We start from the raw sequence: 8,520 nt of genomic DNA on the forward strand, positions 1-8,520 counted from the left end.
ATGAAATAGGTTGGCAGGTGGAGGCTTCAAGGCAGTAGAGGCGGTCGGCGAAAATCTGCGTCGACGGCTGCTCATGGGTAGCAAAATTGGGGCTGTAGGGTGTGCCAAGTGGCCTAGATTGATGCTAGCAGTGGTCGACACATGGTGTCGTTGCAAGTGGAAAGTGAGGGAGTGTGGGGGGCAATCTACCCGGTGGGTGGAGGTCTGTCGGCAGCGGCAGTGGCGATTCCCTCGATGGATATTGGGACACCAAAGGTGCTATTAACAAGGGGAAGCACCAGGGGTGCATCGTCGTTGGGGAGGAGGGCTTGGGATGTGGAGGTAGCGTCATGGGTGGCTGATGTAGTCGTGGGATCTGGCGGTGGAGGCAGGGCCGGCTTCTGTTGCTCAAGTGTTGCACCAACCTTGCGAGGAGCGTCTAGTCCACTGCTCGGTAGCGTGTGAAGGCCACCAATTTGTTTCGTGATGATCTTTATGTGCTCAAGAGCCTCGATCTCAACCAAATTGGAAGAATCTAGTACTGACATAAACCTAATTACTGAAAAGTAGATAAAAGTAAACGACAATATTCTTCTCTGCTTTATTGGAAGGGCTTGCCCCTTTATATAGTAGACAAGACTTGACCAACAAGCTGGTAAATCTATTCAAACTCTAATACGATCTCTAAACTGACTGGACTCTTTCGTAAAAAAGATGCTTAATCAATTAGGACTCTAATTAAGGGATAAGACTCCACGTATGATAGTCGATCTGGTCCACATAACATCTTTAGGGTACTGAGGTGGTGAATCTACCCACCTAATAGTTACCTATGTTTGAAGCGTGTGTATGACCATAGATATTTTCTCTTCACATCTGGCAAATAGCATTTTGAATTTCCTACGTACCTTGTATAAACGGCAGCCCCATGCATGTAGCTCCCGCTTGCGTAGGGTCCGGGAAAGGGTCCGACCACTTTGGGTCTTTTGTACGCAATCTTTCCCTGCATTTTTAGAAGTGGTTGTTTCCAGGACCCAAATCCGTGACCTCATGGTCACAGGGCAACAACTTTACCGCTGCGCCAAGGCTCCCCTTCCTTCGTACCTTGTATATTACACTATTTTTTTTATCGAGATCATGGTCATAATATTGTTACTTTTAGTTTCGTTCTTAGCTGAACGATTTTGATATTTTGTTATACATATTTTCATTAATTGTGTGCATCTTTATTACTAGTATAGAAGTTAAATGAAAATTGTGTATTTCGTCGAAATCTATTGTGCCCTTTTAAAATACACTGTAGGGCTGCTGAATTGCTCATGGATATTCATTTATCACATTAACAAACAAGATTAATTAGTTGCTCTGTCAATTAGATGTTATTAAGTATATAAGATAATTGCCAAAACAATGGTTTTTGATTGGTGCACTGAGGACGAGTACACACCATTGTGACAACTATGTGATCCTTTTTGTCGAAAAAATCAACTACACAGCTTAATGAGTGCACAACTATATTTTTGTTGAAAAATCGTGAGAACTTTTAGTCTCAATCGCAGCATCGATAGATAAAAAGAAGTTCAAGAAATAGGTTCGTTACACAAATACTCATTCAGTAATCAGTATGCATCTGGAGGACTTGGAAATATATATTGCATTGTTTTGTAGTTTAACTTCAATTTTCATTCTTAAGCTAGCGCTATAGAATGTTCTGTAAGGACTGGCCTAACCATATGAAAATGATTCTACAAATTTGGGTACAATCTGGAGAAGAGAATGAAATAAATTGGATGGAAATATGAAGTCACGGTAATATAACTCTTAACCAACTTCAAATTTGGATTGTAGAATAATTGTATATGTATTTCACTCAAAATATGGACATGAACGTGCCATAACCAATATCCAGTTCCTGTCTGATCCAACTATTATTTTTATTACTTTTATATCCTGTGGTATAAGTGGTTAATGCACATATGTTCCTCACTATAGTGCACTTTTTACCTAGTCATGTGATTTAAGCTGTATAAACTACAATGGCTGTAAATAGTTGTGCTTAATAGTGGATTATTCTACCTAGAGTTTTGCATTCCACCTGGTTATTACTTTTACCTCGCCGTTTGCGTTCTGTTCTCACGTACTTGATTGCCAGGTGGGTGAGGATTGGATCTGAGGTAGTAGTCGTGTGGGTCATAAAAGCGGTATGCATTGGTGCCGGAAGTCCTCTCGCATCCGATGAACACCATCTTCGTGCTGCGACCAGCATGCTTCGGGAGGTGCGGCTCCACCGGCTTCACAGGCTCATTTACCCAAACGTCTGTAGATGTGACATATTTTGGCTTAACCCGTAGATGGCTTTTTCGGGGCGAACTGTTCCACATCCAAAGTTCCAAACTCTCATTCCAAATTAATGCTAACTAGTGATAAGTAGAGATAATAGGTATCTCGATCTGCCTGGACTCCTGAAGCGGTTGGTGTTGTAGCTATCCGCCTATGCAGGTACCCACATGACATTTGGCATCTTGGGTCCACTTGAGGCACCATACTTAACACTAGGTGGCATCAATTGGTGCATGTTGTCCTGGATCAAGTCTGAACGCCCACATATTTTGCGTGCCGCTTCATGTTGTGGATTGTGTCCATTGTATCTACATTTGAGCAATTTGTTCGTAGATTTGGTCCAGGAAAGCTCATACACATCAATGCCACATCATTTCCAGTGTGGCGCCTGCGAGATGTGCCTAAGATGTCAGTATGTGGTTCAGCTCGTGTAGCTTGATACTTCTCCAAAAGAACGTAACCATGTTTGCATCGAGCATTTATTCCTATAGAAAGTGTTAGAGCCACTCTGCATCCATCAGCACCTATAATATATATATGTCTACATAGGACTGTAACGCTGGTATGATCTTAAAACTAATTTTCTCTTAAACATTGGTGATGATATACGGGACTGGCATTAACAAGTGGGTGCGAAGTGTAAACGCATGATTTATCACCTATATGCATACCTGCAACACCAATCCCATTTGTGTATAACACACTTGTGCAGAAATTTCCATGATCCAAATAAACATATGCAGCAACTTTCCCGTCTAGGGTATTCCACTGTCCTGATGATTTGTTTGAAATCGGTAATTATCTGGTAGATCTGATTTGTGTTGTTCAGTTTTTCGTTTATTTTTTGTACTCACAGCTATATGTATCTTATGGTTTCAAATAATGCTCTTCAATTCAGCAGGAAGCACTTGAAAATCCAAACCTGTTTGATGGACTGGATACTCACTCATTACAGAAACCTGAGGCTTCACAACATCACAGAGAAGAGAGAGAAAAGATATCTGAGAGAAGGAAGCAGGGGAAGATCAATAATATAAACAAGAAGAAGGCTAACACACAAAAGCACATCGGCAACAGTAAAGCTGACAAAGTGGGGAAACCACGAGATCTGGAAAATTTTATCCCTAGGCATGGCATTCTAAAGTGCACAAAGCACACATCAGTGAAAATGGTCAAGGAGAAACGTGGCAATTCAGAAGGCAAGGAAGTAATAGAACTCTGCCGCAAATCAGTGAAACGTGTCAAATTCTCAGAAGCAGATGCTATACTTGAGCTACCAGAACGACAAACTCTCTGCAAGATGTTTTCAGATATTATGGCTTCTTCATCGTCGTCCTCGTCATCATCATCATCATTCACGTCTACCGAAGGAGACAAATGCATAACTGCAGAAAGTGGTGGTTCTCATATGCCCATGGAAGCTTCCACTAAGGCGAAAGCAAATAAGAATTCAGATCATGAGGATTCTCCTGACAAAAGCATAACTGCAGAAAGTGGTACTTCTCATATTGCCATGGAAGCTTTCACTAAGAAGAAAGAAGCAAATAAGAATTCAGATCATGAGGATTCTCCTGAGGCTGGTAACAGAGAGATGGCTGCTCCTCTCATTGATCTGAATATGGTGTTACCGGAATCTACTGAACTGGACCAAAGGTATGATTCATATTCAGAGGTGCCAAATCTGGAGCATACACATGAGGAAACTTAAGTTCTATTGTCCAATTGCATGATGGGAGAGAAAACCTGAAGATTTTTTCTGTTGATTCACATAGGCTGGAAAGCGAACAATCTACTGCTGACTTGGAAAGAATAACGAATTCAAGTTCGGCAGGCACATTATTGCATGGTGGGGCTATAAAAGTTTCTGATGTAGATGCTGCTGGTTCTCCATTGAGCTTAACTGAACTTGCACAGACTCATCGTGGTTGCAGTAATGTTTCAGTAAAAGATACTATGACTATGAGTACATCTCCTTGTGCATTGCCAGATCATACATTTCCGGATTCATTTCGGCAGCACCAGAGTTGGTTTTCCACAAGCGGCAAATTTTCTTCCTGGCCATCTCATGAATCTAATGTGTCACACAGTAAGGAGTTCAATTTTCGTTCTGAGTTGAACATTCCGCGTGAGAATGGACCTTCCACAGGACCGACAGTTCGTTTGATGGGTAAAGATCTTTCAATTTGCACGACCAGAGCTGAATCGTTTTCGGAGACTGCGCAGAAGCATACAGGTACTTTTACCAATGACTATCTCAACGCAAATGTGTTCTTGCCACAACAAGGACGGCCTTTTCTCTCTTTACAAGCTCAGAATTTCCCCAATGATACAGCAAATTCTACCAGTATAATTCATGCTTCAACATATCATGCAAGCGCAAGTCAGGCACAGACTAGACATGATTACGGCCACCCCGTCCCGGCAGCTAATTTTCTTTCTGGAGATCAGTTGACATATGAAAACAGGTTTTTTGATTTTTCAAACTCGCAGACCAATCAGCCTTTTCTGTTGGGGTGCCCACATCCTCCCAATCGTGGCAGTGCAGCATTCCAACAGAATTCCCCGTTGCGCCGTTATTACTCTGATCCTATCCCTAGGACAGAAGCACCCACAGCATCACCTTTGCCTATTACCAGACAGCATGGTACACCATCTTTCGGTTTCCATGCCAATTTGCCTCAGCAACATGTTGTGCATCCAGCAAGCTCGTCAGTTTGTCGTCTTAATTCTGTGGATTTTACATTCAACCATCCAGACCGGGTAGTTCATACACCTTCCAACAGCATAAGAGATGCAACCCTTTCGGCAAGAAATACAGATAGCACAGTGGGGAGCGCTGTTCTTGGCAATTTTAATGCTTCACCTAGTGGTCGGTATGTGCAGAAGAGATCAGGCCCAGTGAAGCTCACTCCTGGGGCGAAGCATGTACTGGTGCCAAACGATAGCACAGGTGACGGCGATTCTACGCCTGTGTACTCTTGTGTTTCGTTTGATAGTAGGAGCACAAATGCTGCAGGTCCTCAGAACAAAGGAGCATGATGCCCTTAGTGGAACTTTTGCTTGGTTGCAGTTGCATGAATCTATAAAACATCGGCACTGTTTTTATTCAGTTTCATTCATTTAGTTGGAACCTTTTGAAAAATGTTTGTTACATTTTTTTGTTTTAACAGTTGGGATGTTTCAAATGCTGCTTCGTTAGTAGTTATTTCGTCAGCTGAACCTGAATCCATGGCTGGTGTAGCCTAAGACATGTAGTCTGTTATATTTCTGTATTGTTACTCTTGGTCTGAAAGTTAAATAGATGTTATTGGCACAAAATGTTACCTACATATTTGCAAGGTTCATTTTCAATAGAGCAGGCCCCGAGCTCATGCTATTTGTGTCCTGAAACCCTGTCCAATATAAGTTGCCCTATGTTTCAAAAATAAAAGTTGTGGTTTTAGTTTAAATTTGAACTAAAACCATGATACATATTTTGGAACAGAGGGAATATATAATAGTTTTTTCTTCTTCTGAGAAGACAATTTCGTTTCAGTGTTTGTCCCGTGTCAGCCAGCTATAGACCGATCAGTCAGCTGCCGGCCGACAGGGTGCGGGACCCACAGCGCGGCTGGCTCTTTCTCCTTTCTCCCTCCTCCTTTCTCCCACGCGCGAGCTCTTCTCTGTTTTTCTTTCTTCCTTTTCTTCCACGAACATCCTCTAATTTGTACACCCAAATGACCCATTTTTTTGCGGTTTTGACACCATGAATGGGTTCTACGTGGTTAGGGGAGCCAAGGGAGACCTCGATCTCCTGATGGTGTAGCTCGTGGTGTTCATGGTGAGCATTTTGGTGGAGCGTTTTTTCAGCTCATTGGTGGAGATTGTGGCGGCGGTGGAGGTGGAGGTGGTGTTGGTGAAGCTCAGGCAGTGTGGTGGAGGTCAAGCTATGGCGGTGTGGCAGAGTTTCTGGCTCCGGTTCCGTTGATTGAAGGCCGCCGTCCATCATTCGTGCGCACGCTTCAAGGGAATATTTCAACACACATTTTATCTTCCGTAATTGTTTCGGGTAGTATCTGGTACTATATATTTTGATGTGAAATAAATTAGGTGTGCAACTATTGTTATTTGGTCGATAGTATCCATAAATATATTTAGATGCCAACTATTTAGTTGTGTGAAAATTTGAAGTTGCTCCGGTAATATTCCGTACTATATGTGGATGTCAAATATTTAGGTGTGTCAGTATTTGGAGTTGCTCCTAGAATATCCGTAATATATGGTAGATGTCAAATATTTAAATCTGTCAATATTTGTAGTTGCTCCGGCAAATATTCGTCTATGAATATTTTTAGTTGCTCCGTATATATTCCGTAATATATATACATGTCAAATATTTAGTAGTGCGGATATTTTAAGTTGTTGCTTAATACTTGTCTGTCGTTGTTGAAAATAAATTAGGTGAGCCGAGATGTCTGATGTAGTGAAGTTCATATTTTACTACGGTCCTGGTACTGTCCAAGCAACTGAGATGGAAGCTAATCTGAGTGAATTTACTCACATAGAAGTGCCAATGAGTGCGCCTCAAATATGGTCTGTCAGTCTGTTGAAGAATGGATTGCGGCAAGTTTAGGGCTTGATACTGAAACACACACACCGTCCGTGTTCATGCATTGTGGACACGGTCAAGTTCAATAATTTACTTCTATTTGAGGCCAATAGAGCGAGACTCCGAGTGGGTGCGGTGGTTACAAGGTTGTGAACGCAGGGGATGCAATCCTGTTGCCTTAGTGCTTCCCGTCGTGAAGGAGGTCACTACACATGAATGCGAGGGTGGCTACGATCCTGGGTAGAGCAGTGGAGGGAGGCAATTATCTATGTCAAATGCTGGAGATGATGGTTACGAACTAGGACAGAGCAGTCAGGTAAAAAGAGGAAATGCTGATGGTTACGAACCAGGGCAGAGTAGTCAGGTAGAAGGAGGAAATGCCGATGGTGATTACAGTGGCGAGGTGGACGCTGATGAGGTAGATGGGCCAATGTAGGACCAGATGGAAGAAGAAGACACCGATGTTGATAGGGGTCATGCCGATGATTCTGACGAGTCGGATGAAGAAGAAAATGTAGAGGAGGTCCCGAATCCTTCTTCATGGAATCATGACTTCTCATCTGCAATGATCGTGAACGACGGACATGATTCTGCCTGGCAATATCAACAGAACAATATTGCGACGGGTGATATGTATCCCAACAAGCAAGCTCTAAAGGATGCAATAATTAATTGGGCGATGTCTATGCAAAGGGTTTTTATAGCTCATGTATCAAGTTAGAAATACCTGACAATGGTATGCAAGAACGCAGATTGTCCCGCCAGGGTGCACGACTATCTCCCTAAGTATGGCACAAGTTAGGTGGTCAATGACTTAGTTAATCACACTTGTCTTATTCCCTGCATCCCTCAAGATCATGCCAACCTTTCATCGACGCTTATTGCTCGGTTGTTTTATGATGAGATAGTGGAGGGCAAAGCTATGGAAGTGATAGCTATCCAGAAAAAAGTCTTCGCCAGGTTGAAGTACAAAATTTCTTATGGCAAGGCTTGGATGGCTAAGCATGTGGCGCTTGAGAGGAGATTTGTTTCTTATTTTGATGCATATGACTCTGTTATCCAGCTCCTCCACACACTGCAGCACCGGAATCCAGGCACCAATATCGATATCCAAGACCTCTTCATGCCAGAGTTCCCAATTGTGAGGGTGTTGCATCGTCTCTTCTTCTCTTTCGGTGTATGCATCGAAGCTTTCAGGCATTGCCGACCGGTGATATGTGTAGATGGTACTTTTCTCACTGGCAAGTAAAAGGGTCAGATCCTAATAGCCATAGGTCAAGAGGGCCAAAATCAAGTTGTCCCACTCGCATTTGCTTTTGTGGAGAGTGAGAACATTGAAAGTTGGACATGGTTCTTCAGGTAGTTGAAAATATTAGTTGTGAAGGAGAAGCCTAATGTGTGCATCCTTCATGACAGGCATGCATGTATACTCAGTGCGATAAGGACACTAACAAACCCAGGCCCTGAGGAACAAACTCCATGGAAGGAATTGCAGAGTCGTTGGTGCATGCGCCGCCTGGGGGCTAATTTCTTCTCGCAGTTCAGAAATAAGAACCTGATGAATCTGTTCGAAAAACTCTGCAAGCAGAACCAGTTATGGAAGTACAATTTGA

General features: G+C 42.7%; 1 pseudogene; it reads left to right on the forward strand.

Moving 5' to 3' along the window:
* The window catches only part of LOC123069171 (uncharacterized), an 8,981-nt pseudogene extending 3,547 nt beyond the window's left edge, over positions 1-5,434 (forward strand).
* The last annotated feature ends 3,086 nt before the right edge of the window (positions 5,435-8,520 follow it).

Source organism: Triticum aestivum, chromosome 3B (assembly GCF_018294505.1).
Source record: "Triticum aestivum cultivar Chinese Spring chromosome 3B, IWGSC CS RefSeq v2.1, whole genome shotgun sequence".
NCBI lineage: Eukaryota > Viridiplantae > Streptophyta > Magnoliopsida > Poales > Poaceae > Triticum > Triticum aestivum.